At 37.5% G+C, this 25061-nt stretch overlaps 1 long non-coding RNA gene across 1 annotated transcript in view; it reads left to right on the forward strand.

Annotated features, from left to right (window-relative positions):
- Window positions 1-25061, forward strand: part of LOC104866788 — a 47903-nt gene that overhangs the window by 21032 nt on the left and 1810 nt on the right. The window contains exons 2-3 of the long non-coding RNA XR_781560.2: window positions 20355-20559; window positions 21841-22026. This is a non-coding gene — a long non-coding RNA (uncharacterized LOC104866788). The remainder of the gene's footprint in view (window positions 1-20354; window positions 20560-21840; window positions 22027-25061) is intronic.

Below are 25061 nucleotides of genomic sequence, written 5' to 3' on the forward strand. Positions count from 1 at the left end.
GAGATTTACTGATTAGTTAGATGCAGTTGGAAAGACAAAGGAAATAGTCAACATTCTATCAGATGGTTAGGCTGAGATACTTAGAAAATGAAGCTTATAGTTAACGAAGTGTGGAGGACTGTGGAAAGGTCAGAATTGGAGGAATCCAAATCGAGATTTCAAAGAAGCATATTAAAATTGAATCGCATTATAAAACTTAAAGTGGAGAAAAGTGTTTGGAGTTCATGAGTTGGGTCTAAGAAAAGGATGTTAACCAGAGAAACATCGAGAGATTTTTATCATGAGCCTTGAGTCCAACCATGAGTATACTTCTGTGAAGAAGAGGAGTGACCACCATGGGGAAGCCTCAGTCACTCACTGTTTACTGCCCAGAGAAATAAAGAAATGGGTGTGCAAAATGAACAATTTCCTAAAGCATTCCCATTGGCCATTTTATTGAAGCCTCTGCCCCAAGTCTGCCTTATGCAATCCATTTGCCTGTGAGGTTAAATGAACATTGAGGACAGCTGTGGTCAGACATGTTACACTCTGCTTAAAACTATATTTCACTCTTGGGGCTAGAACTTAAAGAGTTCAAGCTTAATGAGCTATAATTTTCTTCAGAATTGCCCAGGCTCTTCTCCAGATAGTCTTCTCCTTGCTACCAGCACCAGATTCCAACTAGCATGTTGGAACTATGAGTCTCAGAGGAGTTCACCTGCTCATCTGTTTACCTAGAATTTCTCAGTACTGCATTCCTCCACCAGTTTACCCATAAATTCCCCACTGAATGCCATGCGGCCTGAGTTTGATAAGATGTCTTTGCTTTATCCCTCAGAAATCCCTCATCCACTGCTTTAAGTTCGTTGAAAATTCTAATTACATTAACCTATGTTTGATTAGTAAATATCTATCATGCTTATTGAACTTCAAAAATGGAGGCCTCATTTCTTTTAGCCCCTTGTCCCTGTGCAGGGCTTAGTTCAGTCTCTGACACATAGAAACCCCTGCTTTTTTTAAATAAATATACATTTGTATAAATTACTTTTTTGTCTCTAAATTAAATAATTTAAGTATCTGAAGACATTCTTTAAAAAGAAAGAAAAACTAACATAAGTTAAATTTGACATAGTTAACAATTCCATAATTTATTTTGGCATTAAAAAAAGAAAACGATGGAAATCTCTCCAGTTCTACCTCTCTGGCAACACACAGTGCATTTGTAAACCTGCCTTTGTTGGGCAGTGTTAGCCTGTCAAGAATCATTGGGTCTCTTTGCAGGGCACTATGGCCTCATTTGGTTTGAAGAGCTCATCCTTTTCATCAAAAGACCAACATATCTGTCAGCACATTATCCTGTCTTTTTTTTTTTTCCACTACTGTTTCTGTTCTTAAAAGTCTCCTGTGTTTTCCTTTTCATTTATGTGGTGGGTTAAAAGATTTTCTCAATTCCTCCAGGAAAAGGGTCTTTTTTTCTGAGCCATTTCCACATGTGGTAATATTTCCTCCTCATGCTGTTGAACCCTTTATCGTTGCAGTGTGAGACAAAGGTAAGTCAAAGTAGAGTGCCTACCAGTAGTGGAAACATGATAGATGTCTTGTCTGTTTAATTGTAACTGCCTCTATTTCAGGCCTTTTTGGAAGAGTCTTCTTTATCGATGACTGTGATCCAAGTTGCTAACACTAAACAGCAACAGCTGTAGGTGACTGGACTATGAGTGTGCTGTAGGTGTCTTCCTGTTAGGGGTTATGTTCTGGTTGGAAAAGGCAAGTGTCTTGGTCACTATCTCATCACTGGGACACAGTATCTGGCACCCACAACTGTAGGGAGAGTGGTTTATTTTAGTTCAGATTTCAGTCCAGTCAGCTGGTTGTGAGGCAGGATAGCACGGCAGAAGGAATGGGAAGACAGATGCTCACGTCATAGCATTCAGGCAGCAGAGAGCCTCAAGGCAGGAGCAAGGAAGAGCGATATAACCTGCAGGGTCACACCCATGGTGACCCTCATCTACTGTTACAGTTTTTGGGGGAGTTTCTCAGTAATTCACTCTAAGTAAAGGTTGCATAATGGTTAGTGTTCAAGATAACATAAGATCATTTATCATTTATTTACAGTGGAAAACAATAAGTTAAAGAAGAAAATAATTCTGTCACAATAATTTGTAATTTAGGGATTTTTGACTAGCACAAAGTTGGATTTATGATAGCAAGGGCCACAGTTTGAGTGGGTGTATGCTTACATAGAAAGATGTAATAATACAGAATACTTTACTACTTTCAATTGTGCTCTCCTACTTTTGAAATATACAGTATAATTAACAAGTGAGAAGCAGCCCACATTGTACAAGAAAAGAATAGCATAACAGGATTTCAAATATATCAACACCTGACTTTTCAGTTAATAAGGCTGTTCAAATGATAAAGTTCTACATACTTCATATTTTAGCCAATTATTTACATAAGTTAAATTAACAGGTCTTAAAAAAACCTCTCTTTCCCTAACACACACTGTTCTGGTGGGTGTCACTTGCAGAGCTGAGAAGAGCAGCAGTTTTTGGTTGCAAATTGCAAAAATGATAATACAGTTCAAGGAACTATGTCCTGAGTAAACAGCCGGCTGTGTAGTAAAAATAGCTGCTTGTTTAGTTTCTTTTAAATGACAAATTTCCCATCTCCTACTTCTCACCCAGAAATATTTGAAAATATTAGGTATTGATACCTTATCTTGGATGCAAAAATATAATGTATATTTGCTTTTGACAAGATTTAAAGTTGCTCTTTGAGATCTCTGAAGCACTAACATATGAAATAATTAGTTGGGAAATATGTTATTTCTTCTACTTTTGTTAGCTAGTTCCATAGGCAAGTGAATCCCAAGGGACTGGTGAGTTGGCACCACGGTGAGTATGTTTTTTTTTTTCATTTCTGATTTATTTCAGTGATGGAATTTTCCTACTGCTATGATGAAATTATTAGGCATCTCCAGATGCAGAGTAAATTTGGCTTCAGCATCCATGTGATAGAAAGTATCACCAGAGGCTACCTTATCTGTAGAGCAAAGTTCTTTTCTGTTTCCAGTGGTTTGCTCAGAGTTATACTGGGTGGGCTTTGAATTAAAGTCCCTTGTGTGAGTGTGATTAACAGGAATCCCAGAAGTTTTAAGGTTATTTGTAAACTACATTTAATGACCACTCATTTTTGTTTTTAATTAAAAATAGGCAGAAACATGAATCTAAAGTTCAGCTAATATATGAAGCTCATAATTTGCAGTGTCTTAAAACATCAGAAATTTCAAAACTTGAGGAAAAAAATGTAGATTTCTGTCCATTGATAATTGATTTTGTTGATTTTATGTTATTTTCCTTTTTAAAAAGCTGGATAATGATGCTAACTTGAAATTGACTGACTTCTTGTTATTTATAGTATTGGGAAACGTATTTCTTAGCAATCCTTTCAAGGTCATGATTTGACCTTCAGCCTCAACTCTTATCATTCTGATTTCTAACTAATCTTCTTGCACTGTCTAATCACCCTTATATGGGCTCTTTCCCAAATGTTTAATTTCATTTCTCTCTTACATTTGAGCTGCCCAACTATAGCAACCCCTCCTTTTTCCCCCCGTATCGACCACTATGTCTCTAGCAATATTTTTATTTTTTTTTGTAAGGAGCATTTTGGTGACATGCACCTCCTCTTAGAACACTAACCACCCTTTATAATCTACATGGGCTCTCCCCTGATGGACCCTCGCTCACTGATCGCTCTGCATGCCCACTCCGTGACGTTGCTCCAGCAGTACGAGTGTTCATTCTTCACAACTGGTTGTGTAAGATTGAGATTTCAATGACTTCTAATTTCTGGCTGGATGTAAAGCATTTAAAAATTGTAACATCCCAGAATGGATAATGCATTATTTGCTGCCTGTCATGGCTTGTATCCAGAATTTCCAAAAAGCTTTATGTGCTTATATGTGGGGCTTTTCAGAGGTGGCTAGATCTAGGGTGTGTGAATATGGATTATGGATGGATGGTAACTTCAGTCGTCCACTGATCAGGTTAGCATAACTCTGGGTATAGTTGAATGGGTTTAATGAAAACATAAGACCTATTGTAGGAGTGAGTTGCCCCAACCAATAGGGTTGTAGTCTGAACGGAATAAAGTGGAAAAGAAAGCTGCTTTCTGCTTCCTCTCTGCCACACCATGGACTGTTTTCCTTCTGATGTGTCCCTCTCCGTACCAACCTACTTGAAGCCAGTGGAAGATGGACTGAAACTTCTACTAATTGTGAACTAAAATAAACCTTTCCTCCTTTGACTTGTAGGTATTGAGTATTTTGTCCCAGAAAGGAGAAAGTAACTAAGACACTGCTTTACTCCTCTGAACACAATCTCTTTTTAGAGTCTTTCTACTTGTCAGTGCATTTTTTTCCTATTTATAATACCTTGTATCATAATGTAGCAGGTAGCACAATAGGTCCTTTAATTCTTTATTAAAAATATTTTTCTCTAAATGTTATTATATACTTATAGAACTCTACATAATGTTTTCTATCCAATTCACATAATGCATAGTCACTCTCTTTAGGTATATTTTCTTTGTTAATTTTCTATTAGTTATCTTACCGAGGTCTATAGCCTAAACTGACTTCTTTGACCTAGATCTCTATATTACTCTTTCAATTCTCACTTCTCTCTGGAGATTCCATTTGCAATTGCTGAATTTGCAGCAATTCCTGGATATTTTCACTTCAACATTTTGCTACTTCATAGTCCACTGGTTCTTAAAATACTCTCTGATTCTCTATCTATACAGTCTGAGAGTTCATCCTAATGTTCAGATTCTCAGAAGAGCTGTGCTTGAATGTTTCCATTCACTGCCAGCTAATTCTGTCTTCGTCTTCACTTGTGAACTCACATCTACTGACTACTTCCTTAGGATTTCTTGCATCAATATTCTCTCTTCTTCCAGATAATAACATTGTTATTACCACACTGCCTACTTTTTGCCTACATTAAAAAAGAAAGGAAAAATCAATTTAATGGACATCATCATCTTCTATTTTCACTACTCAGAGAAGACAGTTCTCAGAAATTTTAGTCACTTTCCATTTTGAGAAAAGCAGCAAGTTGAAACACCTAAGCCTGACATTCTAGAATCTAAAATATATTGTCACAATCTAGTTATCTTTATGTATCTCCAATTATTGCTTTTTTTCACAGTCATTATGCCTACCTAAATCATTTATTCATTAATCTCTGTATAAATCCTACATTTGCCTATTTTGAGATGTTTATAAAATTCACTGAAGCTGAGGATGTGTTTCTCATACTCTCTATTTTCTCAAGACGGAGTTTAGGATTCTCCCTTTGCGAAGCTTTCTGAATTTGTTTTCAGATTATAATCCGCATTTGTATATTATCCTTTGAGATAAAAGGTCATGATTTTTTATATGTTTTATCTTCTTGCAAACCAAATCCAACTTTTATATGAATACTCAGGAAATACTTGCAAATTTTAATTTGCTACTTAAATATCTAATTTGATTAGCATTTTAAGATGAAAAATTTCTGAATAGAAATTGAAAATTTTTATTAAATGAACTAAGATAAACTAAATTATAATCAAACCATTATACCATGGAGGATTTAAGGGATAAAAAGTGCAGATTGAATATTTTTGTGAATAATATCTACAAGTGTATCCAAACCAGCCAAATAAGCTGTTTCTAAAATGTTTTCAGTTGTTTACATTACCTTCAATGAACTATAGGAGATATCACTGTCTATTATCAGTGGCTTGGAGCAGTTTTTTTTTTTTTTTGAAAAGGATGCCCCCCCCTTTTTTTAACCTTTTGCATGGCCTAATTAGTTAATAAATTCTGAGGATTTAAGTCACTATAGTGTTCATTGTTTTTGTTTCTTGTATTTATTTATTTACATTATTTTATTTCTCATGTTTTTGAGGCCCAGCATCAAATCTCAATTTATACAAGTACATAATTTATAAAGATCAAATTGTGGTAATTAATATTTCCATCACCTAACCATTTAGTTCTGTTTCTAGCTCTCTAGTTCCTGTCTTCTAACTCTTAGCATGTTTTGAACTATAATCACCCTACCACAGTGTAAAACACTATAATTTAATCCTCTTACACAATTTTAGCTTGGTTCCCATTATCTAATCTCCCTCCAACTCTCCTTCCATATCCTCCTTAGCTCTGATGGCACTGTTATACTGCCTTCTACTTTTAAATACATTTTTAACATCCACATATGAGGAAGAACATGTGGCATTTGTTTCTCTGTGCCTGATTTATTTCACCTAAAACAGTGTTTTCCAGCCCCATCAAATTTGCTACACATGAAAATATTCATTCTTTTTTATGGCTGAATAATATTGCATTGTCTATATAAACCACACTTTCTTTTTCTGTTCATCCACTGCTGGAGAACTTGATTAATTTCATGTCTTTGCTGTAATAGCAAAGTTCAAGGAGTTCAGGTATCTCTTTAATACAATGACTTATTTTCCTTTGGCTCTAGAGGTGAAATAGCTTAGTGACGTAGTAATTTTATTTTTAGTTATTTGAAGAATCCCCATACTGTTTTTCTCAGAAGTTGTTCTAAATTAAATTCTCACAAATTGTGTATAAGAGATCTCCTTTCTCTGCACTTTCCAGCATTTATTACTTTACATTTGTTTGACAGTGGCCGGTGCCTTTGTTAATTTCTTTGTCGCAGGGACAAAACAACTGATAACCACAAGTTAAAGGAGGAAAGGTTTAGTCTGCGGAGGTTTTGATTCATGGTTGACTGAGTCCAAAGCCGAAGGTTTGGTGGAAGAAAAGCTACTCACTCAATGGCAACCAGGAAGCAGGTCGAGGGAGGAGCAGGAGAGGGAGATGAGCCCTTCCATGTCGAGCTCCCAGAGACACATCTCTTCTGGCCAGACCCTGCCGCTACATAACAAATGAGCTAAATCACCCCGTAAATCATCTGATGATGAGCACATGAGGCATTAGGGGATATCTAGATCTACACCACAATATTCCACCCTTGGCCCCCAAAGACTGTGTGTATCTCTTACACAAAATGCATTTAGTCCATCTCTAAGAGTTATCAAAGTTTTAACAGTTTCAGCATCACTAAGAGGTCCAAATCCAATGCCTCTTCTGAGACTCAAAGCAAACTTTTACCTGTGGGCCCCTATAAAAATGAAAAGAAATGGGCCTAGAATTTAGCTCAGTTGTTCTGCCACCTGTCTTGCAAGTGCAAGTTCCTGAGTTTGTTCCCTGGTACATAAAAATAAATGAGTAAGTAAATAAATAAATGAAGGTTAAACACTTGGAACATGCAACAGCACTGGATAAACATTTTCATAACAAAAGAGAATAGGGAGATAGATAGAAACATAGGGGACCAAAGTGATACTGAAATCAAACAGAGCAAACTTCATATCCTATAATCCCACATCTAGACCCAAGGAACGATGTGTTCAGGTTTGAACTACAAATTGTCTCTGTGGCATGACTGGAGATTTAAGTTCTTTTTGTTTCTCTCTTGGGCTGTCTCCATAGTTATCACTTGCAGTTTTCATCAGGTACTCCATGTTACTGGCTTCTCCAAGTTCCTGAGGACTCCAGTGCACTTTCAGCTTCACTCTGACAGATTTATGCACTATCATCTAAGGTGTACACTGCCTGACTCCCCAGGACTTCATTACATACATAGATAGAAGCTTCCTTAACCCACAACTCTTACATACTGCATGTTTATGAAACCAGCACCATGTAGATGACACTGAGGTCTGCTGCCAGCTACAACAGTAGCCAGGCCCACTTGAACTGTGGCTGTAGAGATCTGTGAGGGCTTAGCTGGCAAAGCACTATGAACCGAGTACTGCTAATCAATTCCCTATGCAGCTTTTCCACAGCACAGTTCCTCAAGACTCACTTCTCAGATGAAAGCTTTATAGCCTTTTACCCTGAGTCTTCAATGGAGAGGTCTTGCTGATTTCTGAAATGCCCTCAAGACATTTTTCTTGTTGTCTTCTTCAAATGTGTTTGGCTTCTTTTTAATGCAAATCTTTTCAATAACCAAATGCTCCTCCATCTGTGCTGATGTTTTCTTTCAGATAAAACTGGAAACTTTTTAATGGGCTTTTTGCTCCTGTTTCTCATGGTAGATCTCACTAAAAGTACTAAGCAGTAACCATGAAGCATTAATAAGGGCTGCCTTGAAATGTTTTGGAGAAGATTAATTAGTTTGCTTCCCTTAATCTCAATTTTCTATAGTCTCTGGATATGAGCAAAATATAAGCAAATTTTCTGACAGGGCGTAACACACATGGCCTGGATTCCAGTTGCCGTAAGGATCCTTATTCCCTGCTGAACCTCCAGAGCCTGGTCTTTGAATGTCCTTTTTATTTTTTTCCAGTATTCTGGTCCTCTGAAATCTAGCCAGAATCTCCCATCAAGCTCAGCTTATAGAACCGTTGAATTTTCTTGCTAGAACTGTGAAACCTTTCCAAAGCACTGAGTTCCATTTCCTGTATGGTATAGGCATAACAATGACCCCACTTTTGTGATACCCAAATCTGTCTTAGCCACTTTCCTCCTCACTGGAAAAGTACACCCAACAGCCCCAACTTAAACAGGGGTTTATTTTGAATCACACTTTTTAGAAATTTCAGTCAGCTACCTCCAAGACATAGTGGCTGGCAGAGATGAATGAGGGGAGAGCAGGAGAGGGAGATATACGCTTTCTGGTCAATGCCCTAGTGATTCTACTTTTCAAACAGACTTTGCTTTCTAACAGCAAGTAGGCTAAACCACCCTCATAATCCAATCGCATTCTAAAGTCTGCCTATGAGCACTGAAGCACTGAGGGACGTCTCAATATAAGACATAACACTTCGGTTTGAATTTACATTTTCCTAATAGTGATACCGAGAATTTTTCTCATATAGTAGTTGAGCATTTGTATTTCTTATTTTAAGAAATAGCTGTACATATGACTTGCTCACTTTAACTCTGTATTGATTTTTGAGCTATTGAGTTCTTTGATTTTTTTAGACTTTTTGGATATTAAACATTTGTCAGATAATGACTAGCTTACAAATATTTTCTTTCAGTCTGTAGTTTGTAGCTTCACTTTAATGATAGTTTTCTTTCCTGTGGAGAAGCTTCTTGGTTCGAAAAAAAATTCTATTTATCTTTTTGATTTGTTTCCTTTGCTTTTGGGGTCTTATCCAAAAGCTTAGCTCTTATACTGATGTCTTGAAGTGTTTCTTCTATGTTTGTTTCTGTATGATTAATGTCATATGTTTGTCTCTTTAATCCATTTTAAATTGAATTTTATAACTGGTGAGAGGTGTGGTTCAGATTTCATTCTTTTGCAAATGAATAAAAGATAAGTAGCTATACATGTGTGGATTTCTTTTCTGGCCTCTATCTTATTCCATTGGTCTAAGTGTTGTTTATAATAATACTATGCTCTCTAGGTTACTGTAGCCTTTTAGTATGTTTTGCAGTCAGGTATTGTGATGCTTCTACCTTACAGATTTTTTTTTTTTTTTTTTTTTTTTTTTTTACTTTCATATGAAATTTGCTTTTCCTATATATTTGCATCTAATATAGTAATTATAATGTCTTGCTTAAATTAAACTACTTGAATTGAAATATAATCGAAACTAATTTTTTCCAGATTTTATATTGTCCTTTTTAGCACTCTGATTGCATTTTAATTAGAATTTCTTTTGTCTATATAAATATCCAAGTTTCTTTTTAAAATGCAGTTACATGAAAAGCACATGACATATTTAAAACTGACAAGGCTTTCTCATTAAGTATCTGTATAGTCTTATCAACATTGTTTAGCAAGTATTACCATCAGTGCCCCCCATGGCAAGGAAAGAATGGCGCTTGTGGAGATTATGTGATTGTCTTAATCTGAGCAAATCACTCAATGGGCGGCATGGTATGTCTATAGATCATGCATCAACTTCCTACCTATGTGACTTGGCTGTCCTGAACGCACATGTACTACTTTATCCTGATATTTGATTTTTCTTGTTTTTACTTTTTCTTTTCTTTTTTGCGGGGTGTGTGTGCTGGAGAACAAACCCAGGGCCTTGCACATAGGAAGCAGACACTCTAACACTGAGCCTCCTTCACAGTCCTTCCTGACACATTTTCAACAACTACAACTGAGAACTCTCTCTCTATATATACACTCTGAGTATATGAGAAATCAAATACATACATACTGTGTGTGTGAGTGTATATATACATTCTGTTCCTCTAGAGAACCCTAATAATAAATTTTACACTGTGCCATTATATGTTGGAAGTTAATTTTCTCTTGATTTGCACAGTGACTCACAGATAACAGTTTGCCTTGAGTATCAGAGGAGATTTTGGTCTTAGACTTTTCAGCTATGCTGGGATTGATTGTTAACAATGTAATGACTGTTAGACGTGTACTAAATGTGTTTTATATGAGATGGCCATGAGCATCTTGGGAGTAAGGATAGATGTTATTGTGGTTTGTATCTATAATTTTCCCCCAACCTCTTCTACTCAGGTTTTGGGAAGGTAATTGGATCGTGGGAGTGCTTTACTTATCAGTCAATTGATCTGCTGATGAGTTTATAGCTGACTGAGCTGTTGGTAGGTGGAGAACAATTGGAACAGGCTGGCCACAGGAGCCACGACCTGGAAGGATGTATTCTTGTTTTTGCCTCCTCCCTTCATTCTCTGCTTTCTGGCTGCCGTGCAATCTTCCCTTTCCCCTGGTGTTCAACTTTGCCATTTCTGTTTCATAGCTGGTGCCCACGAACTGAACCCACCGGAAACTGTGACTCAAAATTGCCCCTACTTTAAGTTACGGAAAACTGCATATTGTGTCCAAGTGATGGGAAAGCGATTGATACACCCTTCTAACCCGAGTTCACATTACACATGTTTCACTCGGCAATGTAAATATGTGAATTGCATTGGTAAAGTTTAGACGCTCATTAGATGCTTTGTTGAAAAATTGAGATTATTTGGTCACATGCGCTGTCAATATTTTCCAGACCAAGTGGATTCTAGTTGTGTTCTAACAAAAAAATATTCATCAGTAATTCAATTGTACCTAATGATACATAAGGAAAGCAAAAATTATGCACTGTTTTCCCTTTGTGTCTGCAATCTCCGAATATGTTCTTGTTTGACGTTAACGATTAGATTCTTTCCCTGTTTGCGTCTCACAATTTTCACAAGTCAATATTCACAGTGTTAAACTAAATAATAGAGCATCAGAGCAAGGATTTGTTACATTTCTAATACCCAGAATAACTCTCAAAGACTCTACTGCAGGTAATTCAGTATTCTAGCAGTTATTCCACAATATCTATGGAAAGGCCCAGGGATATTTTACAATACACAGAAACTTCAGATTCAGTTCTTGTACATGAATAGATTGCTCCATAAGAAAATTGTATGTATTTTTAAAACACAAATGTCTCATGTATTTTTAATTGTTTCATCTTTTCATCTATCTACTCATTATCGTCAATGTATCAAAGCTAAGTACATATACATGTTCCAAGCCATGAAGATAAACATAATACAGGAATTAGTCACCTGTACAATGCTGGCACAAAAAATGTGACACTAATAAATTCTGGGAGGACAAATTTACTTTGGTTCACAGTTTCAGAGGTTTCAGTCCCCAGTTGGCTGGATCCAAGGCAGAAACGGCATGGTGGAGGTCATAGCGGAGCAAATCTGCTCAACGTGTGGAGACCAGAAGTATAAAGAGGAGGAAGCAGCCAAAGGAAATGCGTACACTTGAATAGCATGTTCCCAATAACCTATTTCCTCCAAATAGGCCCCACCCCTCACGGTGCACTCAGTTAGGAACTCATGAATAGACCAACACATTGATGACATTAGCACTCTAAAACCTAATGTCCTTCCAGAACCACAACCTCTGAGCAAGTGAACCTTTTGGGGGATATTTTTTTAATTGAGTTTATTGGTACATTTTAGGGATACAGTACAGTTACATTCATTGTTGGGATCTTGTATCTCTACATGACAGGTCTTGGTTCTCATTTTTTCCCCTTGTCCCTTCCCTCCCTTCACCCCCTCCTCCTCTCCCCATCTACAAACACTTTATTTCCATCTTTTCTTTGTCTTTTTTTCTTTTCCCTTATTACCCTTCCCCTACCCATCCCACCTTCCCTACACCTTTATCCCTTTTCTTCCAATTTCACAATGTCAGTTATCCCATTAGGATCTTATAATACCGAATAGTTTCTTTGGGGGATATTTTTGATCCACATAATAGTATTGTTTCAGTCATTTAATTTTTAAAAGGTTACTCCACTCTGAATCATATATAAAAAATATGGTTTAAACCCAGTGAGTAGTAGGTAATGAGGATTTTTAAACCAGAGTTTGGGTGCCATGGTTTGTTTTTGGCAGTGCTGTGCCTGCTAGGCTGGAGCTTTATCCCTTGGCTAACCCTCAAATGCAGTACCAAGATGCTTACTGCTTGGATGCAAAAAGTAAACTTTTTGGTTATTAAAATTATCGACCAGGTGTTCAGCCCTCTCTCCACCCTCTTCACACTTGTTAAATAACAGAGAGAACTTATGCTACATCTTCACAAAATGTATTTTTAAAAACAAATTTCTTGGCTGGGCATTAGGGCACACACCTACCATTCTTTCATTTGGGAGGCTGAGTCAGGAGAATTACTAGGAGCTTGTAGTCAGTGTGGGCAAATAGTGAGTTTAAGGCCAGCCTGGACTATACAGTGAAACCCTGTTTAAAATCAACATGTAAATGTGTGCCAACTCCCTACTCTGTGGAGTAGTTTAGTCATTTTGGCTCAGTCATGACTTCCAGGAGAAAACAGAGCAATCAATAAAAAACTGCTAATGGTCCATGCTTCTACATAAACCACAATCAACAAAAAAGCAAACCTGGCAAGTTTTTGTGTTACAAAATTTTACATTTTTTCATGTTACACTTGAAATATCCTTTAATACACAAGAAATGAATTATCTATCAGGTAATTGGAATTAACAACATTTATATCATGTTCAAATGAGCACCTAGAAAATAACATTTCTGGCCTAGGTATATTTTTGTATGGCATGTAATAAGTGTCCAAGATAAAGCATAATGGCTTAGTCCATGTGTATATTGTGCAACGATGAGATCAGGTTACATGCGTGTGCATCGCCTGAAACTTTTGTCATTTCTTAATGTGAACACCTTCAAAATCCTCTTCTATGGCTATTTGGATGCACATCACACTACTGCTACCTACATTCACCCTACTGTGCTGTAAATTGTTTTTTACTTCATTGACCAAATGCCGTACATCACCCCATCCACACCCCTGCATCCGTCAACCACCATTCACCATTCCAGTCACCATTTTGTTTCCTCTGTTAAATTTATCGGTACACTGGAAGCAAACAATACAGTTACATTTATCATTGGGATCTTGTTCCTTTACATGGCAGGTCTTGGTTCTTATTTTTTCCCCATTCCCCTTCCCTCCCTTCAACCTTCCCCATTTACAAAGACTTTGTTTCCATTTTTCCCTTTTTTTCGCATTTTTTATTTTCCCTCATTTCCTTTCCCCCTCCCCTTTCCACTTCCCTTTTAACAATTTTCTTCCTATTTCACACTATCAGTTATGCCATTTGAACCTTATTTACACTTTTAGTTTTTCACACCAGAGAAACTATTCAGTATTTACTCAAGTGTGTCCTATTTATTTCACTTGAGAATGGCCTCAATGTGCATCCATTTAGCTATAAATGTCTCTAGTTTCTCATTCGTTATGGCTGAGTAGTACTCCATTTTATAGAAAAAAAAAACACGTCTTTTTTATTCAGTCTCCAGTTGATGTGCATTTGTGTTTTTTCATGCTTTAGCTATTACAAACTGTGCCGCTCACTATAGATATGGGTGAGCATATATCACTGCGGTACAATTTTTTTAATTCTTTTGGAAAGATACCCAGCAGAGGGATGGCTGGGTCAAATGAAACAGGCTGCTGAATCAAGACATAATAGTTCCAAGTAACTACTGCAGTCCTGCTATTTTGAAAACGCGAAAAGGACCACTGCTGCTAGAGCAATCATAGCTTAATACAGCAATGTATGGTGCATTTCATGTGTGACTCTAAGAACAAGAACTATTGAGTGTGGTCACGGACTCAGCTCGCTTCTCCTTTGCAGCAAGAGCACGGGTTGCTGTGGTGGCAGTGTGCTTCCTCACAGAGGACCCTTTCAATCAAACATCTACAACCATACTTGTTCTGCAATCTCACTTCAAATGGTAGCAGAAAATTATACCAATATTCATTTCATCCATATGGTAGGAGGCCTTGGTTTTAGATTATTAAATGCATTAGGTCAAAAATCAGTCTGGAGACAGCCTTATGAAGTAGTCCTTCTTATCACCCCTCAGCATGATTACAGCTGAGCTTCCAGGATAATACAGCGGGTAGATAGGAGAGCAGTAATTTGGAACCAGGAGGTTGCGATTTCCATACACTACACCATCAGAATGGTGTTCCCCAGGCAAGAAGCAAAAGAAACTTTACAGCAAGGATCACGGCTTTTAGAAAGTTTTATCTAATCAAGTCAGCCTTGTCCCATTTGCCAGCTTTCCATTTGTTCTCCCTTTTCCGATGCTTGTCCTGTCTCTGATTTCTAACTCCTTCTTTTCAGGACCGAAAGAATAAGCAACCTGCAGAAATTGGTCTCTCTGAATATTTTGTAGAGAAGCTCAGCTTTCTCCAGTTCCTACTATCCTATCAAATTCAAAAAATGATGTCTGTGTAGGCTGATCAAATAAAACAGGCATCGTTCTGGTGGGGGATGTGGGTAACAGGGACGGCCGTGAATGTGTGTGGAGAAAGGGTATATAGTATTTGTGTTGAATCTTCCTCTCCATTTACTGTGAATCTAAAGTTGCTCTAAAAAATAATGTCTGTTTGGTTAATTGATAACTAATTGAATTCTAGCATTTTATTGCTGTTAAAAGGCACAACTATTTCTGCATTCTTTTGAAGGACATTTCAACAAAGCAAAAGCTAAAAGTATTTCTTCTGCTGCAGAAAAGTACAACAGGTAATCAAACTGTGTGGCGAATATTGACTTTTAAAAAGTCACTATAGTGAAAGACACCTTGCCAGTAATCTCCCTCCAAATGCTCCCCCTCACTTTGAGCACAATGATTTCATCATCCGGTCACTTTGTGTGGAGATTCTGCAAGGGCTTTTTACAAAGACTTTAGAAGGTGTGATAAAAATAGAGCGAATACAGACAGAGTGCCAACCCCATGAAAACTTTGGCTTGTGACGATACATACCTGTGTGGGTTGATACAATGTCAAAGAATCATTCTAGCGGGGGATGTTGATTGTGGCAAAGGCTGTGGACTTGTGTGTGGAGAAAGGATACACAAAATCTCAAGAAAATCAAACCACACCAAACAAAAGGTCCAATCAAAAGATGGGCAACGGAAATAAATCAGTGCCTTTCAGAAGAAGAAATGGCCAATAAATACATGAAAAAATGAACAATCTTTGGTCATCAGAGCAATGCAAGTGAAAACAACACTGAGATACCGTCTTACACTTATGGGTATATAACAGAGGTGCAAACCTTCAGAGTTTTCAATGATAACAAACAGCTTGCTGAAGAGCCTGTGTCACAGGTTCCCCACCACAGATATATATTATGCCAACAATCAAACAATAACAAATGCTGAGGAGGCTCTGGGGGTGACAGTACCCTTCCGCATTTCTGTTGGGAATGTGAACCAGTAGTGAAATCATTATGGAGATTGCTCAAAAACCTAAAACTAGAAATACCATTAGACCTGGATCTTCCCCTTCTAGGAACCTTCCCCAAAGAGTGTAGGGCATCATTCTGAAGTGATGCACACATATGCATGTTTACAGCAGCACAATTTGTCACAGCTCAATCTTGGAAACAGATTGTATGTCCATCAGCAGACGGATGGATGAAGGAAATGTATTTATACTTAGCAGAGTTCTATTCTGCCGTCCTGTGGGATAAAGTTGAGTCATTTGTAGGAAAATGGAGACCTTTGAGATCATAATGCTAAGTAACATAAATCAGACACAGAAGGTTAAATATCACACTGTTTCTCTTTTGTGAGAAACCAGAACTACAAATAGTGAAAAAGACAAAAGAGACAATAGGAAAGAGGGAGACAGATCCTTTGCTAGTGGAAAGGGGATACAGGAGTTAAGGGATAGGGGAGGCAGGAGAGAGGAAGGGGCATAAAAAGAAGATACAGTAAGTACAGGTCCCTGCTTTCTAAGAAGAATGTACGCATTGTATACTACAAGCGTATACGCAAAGAATGAACTATTTGAAAGATAAATCTTTAGATGAAACAAAGGAACAGACATAAAAGGGCTGGGAATGTCCCTCAGTGGTAGAGTGCTTAGCAAGACTACTCAACTCTGGATTCTGTCCCTTATAATGTGAAAAAAAAAAAACAAAACCCAGAATATATGATTTTACTTTGTGTATTTAAGCACATAATTTGATAATATAAACATTTAAGTCAATCAGATTAAATCCATATATTTATTTACATGGATATTCCCATATATGTTATTCAGAATTATAAATAGCCTTCTAATTGTATCATAATTGATAATTTAATTTTATTTATACATATATATGCAAATGGGCAAGTGGACACAGATTCCTGTGATATCCGTTACTACAGTGTGGCTAAGCAAATTTTCTGTTAATGAGAATACTAAGAGATTGGGTGTCTTTGCTTTGACAGTGGTTGAGGTTACTTAGGGCACTGCCTTTTTTTTTTAACGTTAGCACTTATTTTTTTTTATTTTAGTCTATTAGCACATGTTTTCAGTACATAGTCTGAACATTCCTTGTGGGAATTTAGTACAAGTTCACAACACATCGTTTGTTTTGTTTTTTGTTTTTTGTTTTTTGGTACCGGGGATTGAACTCCAGTCCCTGCCCTTGCAAAGAAGCTACCAGAACCACTGAGCTAAATCCCGGCCCAACAACGCATTTTAATTCCTTTTTTATCCCCTTTCCCTTAGCTCCCTGCCCCTTCTACTCATGCCTTGAGCCCCTTCTGTTTTTGGGTACATGTTTTAGTACATAATGTTGACATTTCTTGTGTGGAGTTGGTTCATGTACAGAACACACCTTGATTTTCTTTGTCTTTCCTTATACTTTCTTTCTGTCCCCATTCCCTCTGTTTCCTGATCTTTCCACTCCAAGAATAATATATCTTGGGCCGGGGATTGAGCTCAGCGGTTCTGGCTCCTGCTTCGCAGGGGCAAGGACCTGAGTTCAATCCCCAGTACCAGACCAAAAAAACAAACAAAAACAAAAATGAAAATAAAAATTAAATATATATATCCCCCACTTCTATTATCTATCTTTTAGTTTGTTCTTTACTTTTACTCTGTTTTTCATATAAGAGAAATAATGAGATATTTAAGCTCTTGTGTCTGATTCATTTCACTTACGTTGCTTCTGTGGAAAACATGGGACAATGGCAATTCCAAGAGGAGGGAACAAGGCAATTATTCCAAAGTCATTTAATTAATTAGCCAGGTAATTTTACTATTATCCCAATGTGCACTTCCTGTATTTCATTCCTGAGTTAATCTGGCCATTACTGTGGATAAAAGTCTAACTTTACTTTGAGGTCTTTGGTCATCACAGAGTTGTTCATTAATAAGATCCAGTGGGTTTTCCATTCTATTTGAGACTATGAGGTTTATGTATGGAGATATTCCCGTGTCGATGATTTGCTAATTATAAATATATTCACAGTTTTGAATTCTGCAATTCATACTTAAATTTCTTTTATACTTTAAGTTTGAGGAGATAGAGAGCTCTTTCTATGTACTTAGTTAGATACCTTGAGTAAAAAATATTTGCAAAGCTAGAAATTTGTGGCAATTGTGTTCATAAATAGAAAGGAATACCATTGTGTAACATTTTTTATGGAAATCACTAATATAATAGCACTAAGGTATAGTCAGTTTAATCCAATACATAATGAGGAGAATAAATATAAATGGATACTCACCACTAGAGGTAGGATAAAGGCTTTAAAAGGTAGTATTAATGGTGACCAATTTCCTTCAAAATTGTTTTTATAAGGTTTCATTTTAAGATGACATATTTATAGGTTCTGTACTTTGCAAACTCAATAAACATCTCCCTAGATTATGATTTGATGCAACAATTGACTGAATAAATGTACTGCACATTCAATTTTTCTCATGCTTTCTCCCTAAGGAGCCTAAATCATATTTACAGAAGAACAACTAATTTTTAAAGTGCTCCTTTGAGAAAAAGTGGGTAGAAAGAGAAAATTTGAGAAGCAAAGTTTATAGCAATGGGCTAAAAGAAAACAGTATTTAGGGACAAAGTGCTGTGCAACAAAGGATAAGGGACTTACTTTTATTTTTATTGAAAATTAATATTATTTATTACTTTTATTTTTATTTAAAATTAATATTATTTATTAATAAGTGTTCATAATTATTGATGTGCTCTTTCATATAAGGATGAAGAAAAGTACTTACACTTCCAGGGATCACTCGGGTTTAATTTAATGAAACTCCATTCAAAGTGATTCGTGCCCTGTGTGAAAGAATTTGTAGGTGCTTGGAACAGAATAAATGCTTAGGTGTCAGTAATACAGTTGCAAAAATGATTTCTGTAGTTCAAAACTTATCCATTCAAGCTATATTTGTGTTCTGTCTTGTGATGTGGTCATTAGCAGCGGATCTAAAATCCTTGAAACTCTCTGTAAAGGGAGATTACTTTAGATAAGACCTGACCATAACAGAACTGCTACAATTAGCCTACTTTTGAGCACTTAGAGGGCATTTCTCTGTAAATAACAAACTATCCACAAAGGTCAGGAGGCTAGAATTGAGACGGTAATGCAAGGAATTGTTTGTGTAAAAGAAAGGCTTTGATACTTGGTGATAAAAACAAATCTCAGGTGACTCTTTTGCATTTAGTTTGATAATAGCAAAATTAAAACATAAGTGCCTAAGTGGATTTTTAATATCTAATGAAAGGTTAAGGAAAATTCACAGTCTAAAAGATATATTTCTTATCTGGTAGTTCATACAAAAATGCAATCAAGGTAGCGTTTCCCTTGTGTAGATATTTTTCAATAAAACTTTTTCTCAGGACTTTGTGAAATCAATGCAAAGATGTCAATAACAACAACAGCAAACCCTGAGATACATTGAATGCCAATGAATCAGCAGTCAGATATAAAGTTGAGAAGATAATGGATTATGATATCAAGGCAACCCAGCTAGTCTAGCACATTTTAAAATGCGGTAGAACTATCAGAAAAAGATATAAACATTCTGAAAAATGCTAACTCTTGGATTCAGAGTTTGCTTAACAGAGAAGATGGAAATATGTGAAGACGATTGCATTTCAAATGACAAGTTTCATAAGTCTAAGATGTGAGGGTGGACATAATACGCAAACTGACAGTTATTTTTCAGATTACTTCTTAGATTCCTATTATTCTTGGTTCTCATTCCCCTCCCCTTGTCTTACCCTTTGTTGACGTAATCGTCATGCATGAGTGATGAAACCACTTTTCCTCCTTTCCCTCAGCTTCCTTTTTTCCTCTTTCTTTTTCTGGAATTTGAAGGAATTCGCGCCTTTCAAATCCCAGCTAACCCTTTCTTCTCCATTACCTTGTTTTGATTAAATTTTCACCCCCTTCTCTTCTCCTCACAGATTCCCTAAATGTGCTCTGTTCCCAGTCCTCTGGGAGCACTAAAATGTGCCCCACTGCCAGCTGGAGATTGGGGCTCCTGTTCTCTGCCATCCCGTCCCTCGCTCTCCTGTGCGGCCCTCTTCTGTATCCTCTAGCCTTGCTTGTCATTTCCTACTACTGAAAAGCCCTTTTTAGTTTGATCTTCAGATGCTGGCAGATGTCTGAGATTCAGAGCATTCTCCATATTACAAATGTCTTTTAAAATAACGTCTGTCCTCGTCTAAATCTAAAAACAAATTTGACAGGTTCTGGTGCTGTAACTCGGGTTAAATGGTGACTGGTCCTCAGTCCTTACCATTTGCACATAGGTTTCCATGCAGGTTTCCCTGTGCTTTGTGTCTAATTCCTGGGCGAGTTAGAATCCATGGTTGGCGAGGTGCATTCCCTGAAAGAGGGACCCAGGCATTTCTTTTTCTTTTTTTAATTTTTTTTTTTTTTTGGTTGCTGGTGCAGGATAAGGAGTTATTTTGATTTCATTTAATAAATCTCTTCTCATTTCTTGTCTGTTTAAGGAAGACCCTTGCAAGATGGAAGCCTTCCCAGTCCTCTGCGAGTGGAGTGGGGATTTAATTTCCGAAGCTTATCGAGCAGTTTTCCTCGCATGTTCCTGGTAATAGATGTACTTACTGGGCATCGTGATGCACGCTTTTGATCCCAGCACTCCGGAGGCTGCAGCAGGAGAACCTCTGTAAATTTGAGGCCAGCCTGGGGTACACAGTAAGGACTTTTTTTAAAGAAGGACATTCTTGACTTTTGGAGGGAAGTTTTTGTAGTGATCTGAACACTAGCTTAGGACCCCATGGGTAAATTCCACCTCATTGTCATTCATCTCGTCTTTCCTCACTGAGGCTCTGTTCTGCCACTGCGAGAATCATGGAGTCTAGGATTTCTCTAAATGGTAGAACTTGCAAGTCATATTTTAAAACTACAAATAACTCCCTGGTGTTCTTGAGATCTCTCCAAATTTGTTCGTCTCTGAGGAGTTAATGAATCCAGGGTTACAAAATCCCTCTAAAGCGTGGAGAAATCTTTAATATGGTGGATTTTTAAACTTACGATGTGATTCCCCTTTCCACATTCCTTTGTTTCTTTCAGACCCATGTTGCCCAATGTAGCACTTGATTAAATTCTCCAGTCTCTGATAGTGTAGTGATAGAGATCAGCTTTTTAATTGGAATGTTAATTTTTCATGTTCACTGCAAACACTAATCCCCAAATCCAAAATTCTTCCTCAGCTTGTCTTTGCTCCATTATAACTTTTGTAAGTTGCTTTCATCTTCTTGCCTTTATCACAGCTCTTGCCTCCCCTCTCAGGCCTTCTTTTGACATTGCAGGTGGAAGCTTCCATGAAACCACAAATCGAGTGTTTGAATTTCCCCCAAAAATCTATGATGCCAAGATCTGCCTCCAATTCAGGAAGGCTCGCGGCCACTGCATCGTGAATACTGAGGCCTCTGAGTGTCTGGATGGCAGAAATCTGGGACACTTCCCTAGTTCACTGGAATGAGCTGGACTCCCTGGGGTTCTCCTCTCAAAGCAAAGTCTTTCACTTTTGCAACTACTAAAAAGTGGGGTCCTGCTAATTATTGAGATGCGTTAAAGCCATCTTTTCTATTGTCCCCCGTCAAAGTGTTTGGCTTCTTTTTAATGTTAATATTTGTAGCAGGAAAGCTCTCTTTAGTCCCAACTTTATAGTTGCTACCTTTCTGTCCACTAGCAAATTTTTAAAAAAAATTATTCAGCTCTACTTTTTGGTAACGATTCTCACTGTAAATCTATCTGCAAGCAGCCAGCAATACCCATGCTATGGCCTAAACGCTGAGGTTCCCTGAGATTTCCTCTGTTAGATGAGTCTATCACTCTTGTTCTCGATGTCCCGCAGAATCTCAGGTCATGGAGAAAATGTAGACATTTTTTCTGACAGTGCGCAATTCAAATGGGACAAAATTCCCAACACCCAGAACCTAAAGGAGGAATTATTTTGCTTCATGGTTTCAGCTCATGGTCAACTGGCTCCATTCAGAAAAAGGACACAGAGGTCATGGTTGAAGAAAAGGTGCTCAAGTCGTGGCAGCCAGGAATCAGAAAGAAAAGGAGGAACCAGGGACAAGAGTACACTCTTCCCCAGGTCACACCTCCAGTGACTGTCCTCTAACCGGAGCCTGCCTCTAACAGCACATTCAGGTACTGACTGAACTCACCATTGGACGAAAACACTGATGATTGCAGAGAGTCCATGACCCGCCCACCTTCCACACTCATAAGAATTTTGGGAGCCATATTAGATCTAAACCACAGTGGCACTCAATCTTATTACTGTTCTTTCCTTCAGTCTTTCTAATATCATCTCAGGTTATTGAGCTCAGTCAAGGTCTGCTTATTCAGTTTGCCTGTTCTCCTTGACTCAAGGAAATAAAGCGTATATTTGGATCCGTACACTCCATAGAAGCCCTCTGCTGTGTTTTTCCAGACATTCATGGCAAGTCTAAAAAAGTCATTTCCTCTGGCAATTCGATCTTCAATATAATATATAGAATATCTTTCTTTGTTCTATGATATTAAACATTCCTTTAAAAGATATCTGTACATTTTTGAGGTGTTGGCTGAAAAGAGACATGCATTCTTAAGAAAAAAAGTTCTCTTCTTTTGCCTTTAAATGCATTACTAAACCTCAAAATTATTTCTCAATGAAAAATCATTTTCCTATTAAGACCATTCTTAAGTACAACCCATTATGAAGCCAAGAGACAGCTTAGGGGCTTTGGGGACAGATGAGCTGCTGTAGAATTTGAATTTTAACGCCACTGTCACAGCAATCCCTGACCTGATGAGAACTGTGACTGAGCATTTCCACCTGGACGTGCTACGTACAGCATTTCCAACCAGAAAGACTTTTCTGTCCTCCTGGCCCACCTGAGAGCTTCTCAACTCTCCTTCACCCCTCCCGCCTTATTCCTTATTTGCTCATGAGAGAGAAGGATGTGCTATAGCCATCGTATCTCAAAAAGTAATGAAAATTTGAGGAACACTTTGACATCACCCTAGATGCAACACCTCAAGTTTTCCCTTCTCGCTTACAAAGCAATAGCAGCAATTGCAAAAATTGGTTTCATCCAGGGCCCATCTTGTGTTATTTCACACCATTGACATCTCTTTATGCCATGCAGCCCAGACCCTTCCTGTAATGAAAAACACCCATCATGTTCTATTCTCAAGTTTTGTGAAATTCTTTTGCTTTCTCCTCCTCATACCACTGTCCACTGCTCTCAATAACCTCTCTCGCCCAGCTGAAGTAAAACCATGTCATTTCCCCATGATATTGAAGCTTCAATCTTCTCAGATGTCAAATACTCAGACATCCCTCTTGTAAATACAGACTCTGAGCTCTCTGTTGGTGGCTCATATGCCTGTACCTCAGGAGAATTTTCCAGGCAGGACATGCCTTTATAATTTTCAATAGTACATCAAAATAAATTTTGCACTTCACAGAGCCCAGGGCACTGAACTTTTAGCTCATGTAACTAACACACTGCTCTCGGTCTAATATGAGAGAGTTAACATCTATGTTTTCACAATAGTTCACGTGTCTTAGTAACTTTCTGCTTTCAGGAACACAACACCTAACACTTAACAATTTAAGGGAGGAGAGGTTTATTTTGATGCATGACTTTCTGTTGTCTACTAACTCTGAGGCCAAAAAGGCTCTGTGGAAAAGAAGGGTGGATATAACCTTTTCACTGTAGAGCAGCCAGGAAGCACAAAGAGATGGGAAGAGCCGGGGATAAAAGTAGAGCCTTACACATCATCCTGTCAGTGACCCACCCTCAACAAGCCCCGTATTATAATGACACCATCAGTTCAACTCATCGGTAGAAGTGCTGAATAGCACAGCACTCCTGTGATCCAGACACCTTCCACACACATGGAAATCTGGGGAGAAATTTTGGACTTAAACCATAACATTATAGTTTTAGTATTTAAACATTATTATTTAGTATAGCTTAGCATTTTAACATTATAGTTTTATTATTTAGTATTCATAGTTTAGTGCTTAAGTAAGAGCCAACAAATAAAAATGTGAAACTGGTGCCTCTCATAGTCTACATCACCATCAAGGGAGAGGGTGTAATGTGCAAGCTCATATAGATCACTAAACCTCCAAAACAAAGTGAGTTGCATGGAAAATATGCTAACCAGGGAGCTCATAAATCTGTTCTTTATTACTGTAACTGTAAAAGATCTCAAAACTCCACTTACCAACTACCCTATCAGTTAAAGAAATTAAAATCTGCCAGATTAAAGCCATGGATTATGAAAGGCCAAGTAAAAATAAGTTGGATATTTTATCTTCCCAGATGTACTTCAGAGATGCTCAGATGATCACTTGGCTTCCTCAACCAAATTTAGATTTGGCTCTGGACCTTTACAAGGTTACTCAGCATGAGAAGTAAACTCTAAATCCACGCCTGTGGCAATTTTGGTAGGATATTGTTTTATTTCCATCTGAAAAGAAATTAAACTTTTGCACCACCATCAAAATCATAATCATGGTAAAGGTATAACTGAGACAAATAAAGGAAATATATCTATCTGGACCTTTACTTCATTGGTAATTAGATTTTATTCAGCTCACCAAATTTCATGGATATTAATATTTGTATTTTACCATAATACATGCATGAATTTCTCAAAATGGGGTGAGTGGCTATCCATAATTATCTGGCTTTGGACATGACTTTAGCGTCTCGTGAATGCACTTATGTAATGTTCAGAAGTGATTATTATAAACATCCCTCCACACCTCTGATATTTTTAGTTTCACCTACATATTCCATCTACAAAATTGGAAATTTATTATATTCCTGCTATGGTATTCACTAACATTTAAGGACATTTTCAATATCCTACAATCTTCTTAACTAGCTCCAATTAAACCTCAAATCTTGTCCCTGAATTGTTACTCTAATGATACTAGAATGAAATAACCACCACCTACAAATTAAAGGAGGAAATATTTACTTGACTCACAGTATACAGAAGTATCAGTCCCTAGTTAGAGGCTCCAAGGCAGGTTGGCACAGAAGAGAGGCCATGCAGAGAAAAAACAGTTCATGGTAGAGTAGCCAATAGCAACAGCAAGCAAACAACAGCCAGCTACTCAATCCTTTTTATCCCATCCAGTCTATAAACCTTTGGGGTGGTTCCCTTCTCACCTAGGG

This window comes from Fukomys damarensis, unplaced genomic scaffold, assembly GCF_012274545.1.
Source record: "Fukomys damarensis isolate Sample0158 unplaced genomic scaffold, DMR_v1.0_HiC HiC_scaffold_31, whole genome shotgun sequence".
NCBI classification, from domain to species: domain Eukaryota; kingdom Metazoa; phylum Chordata; class Mammalia; order Rodentia; family Bathyergidae; genus Fukomys; species Fukomys damarensis.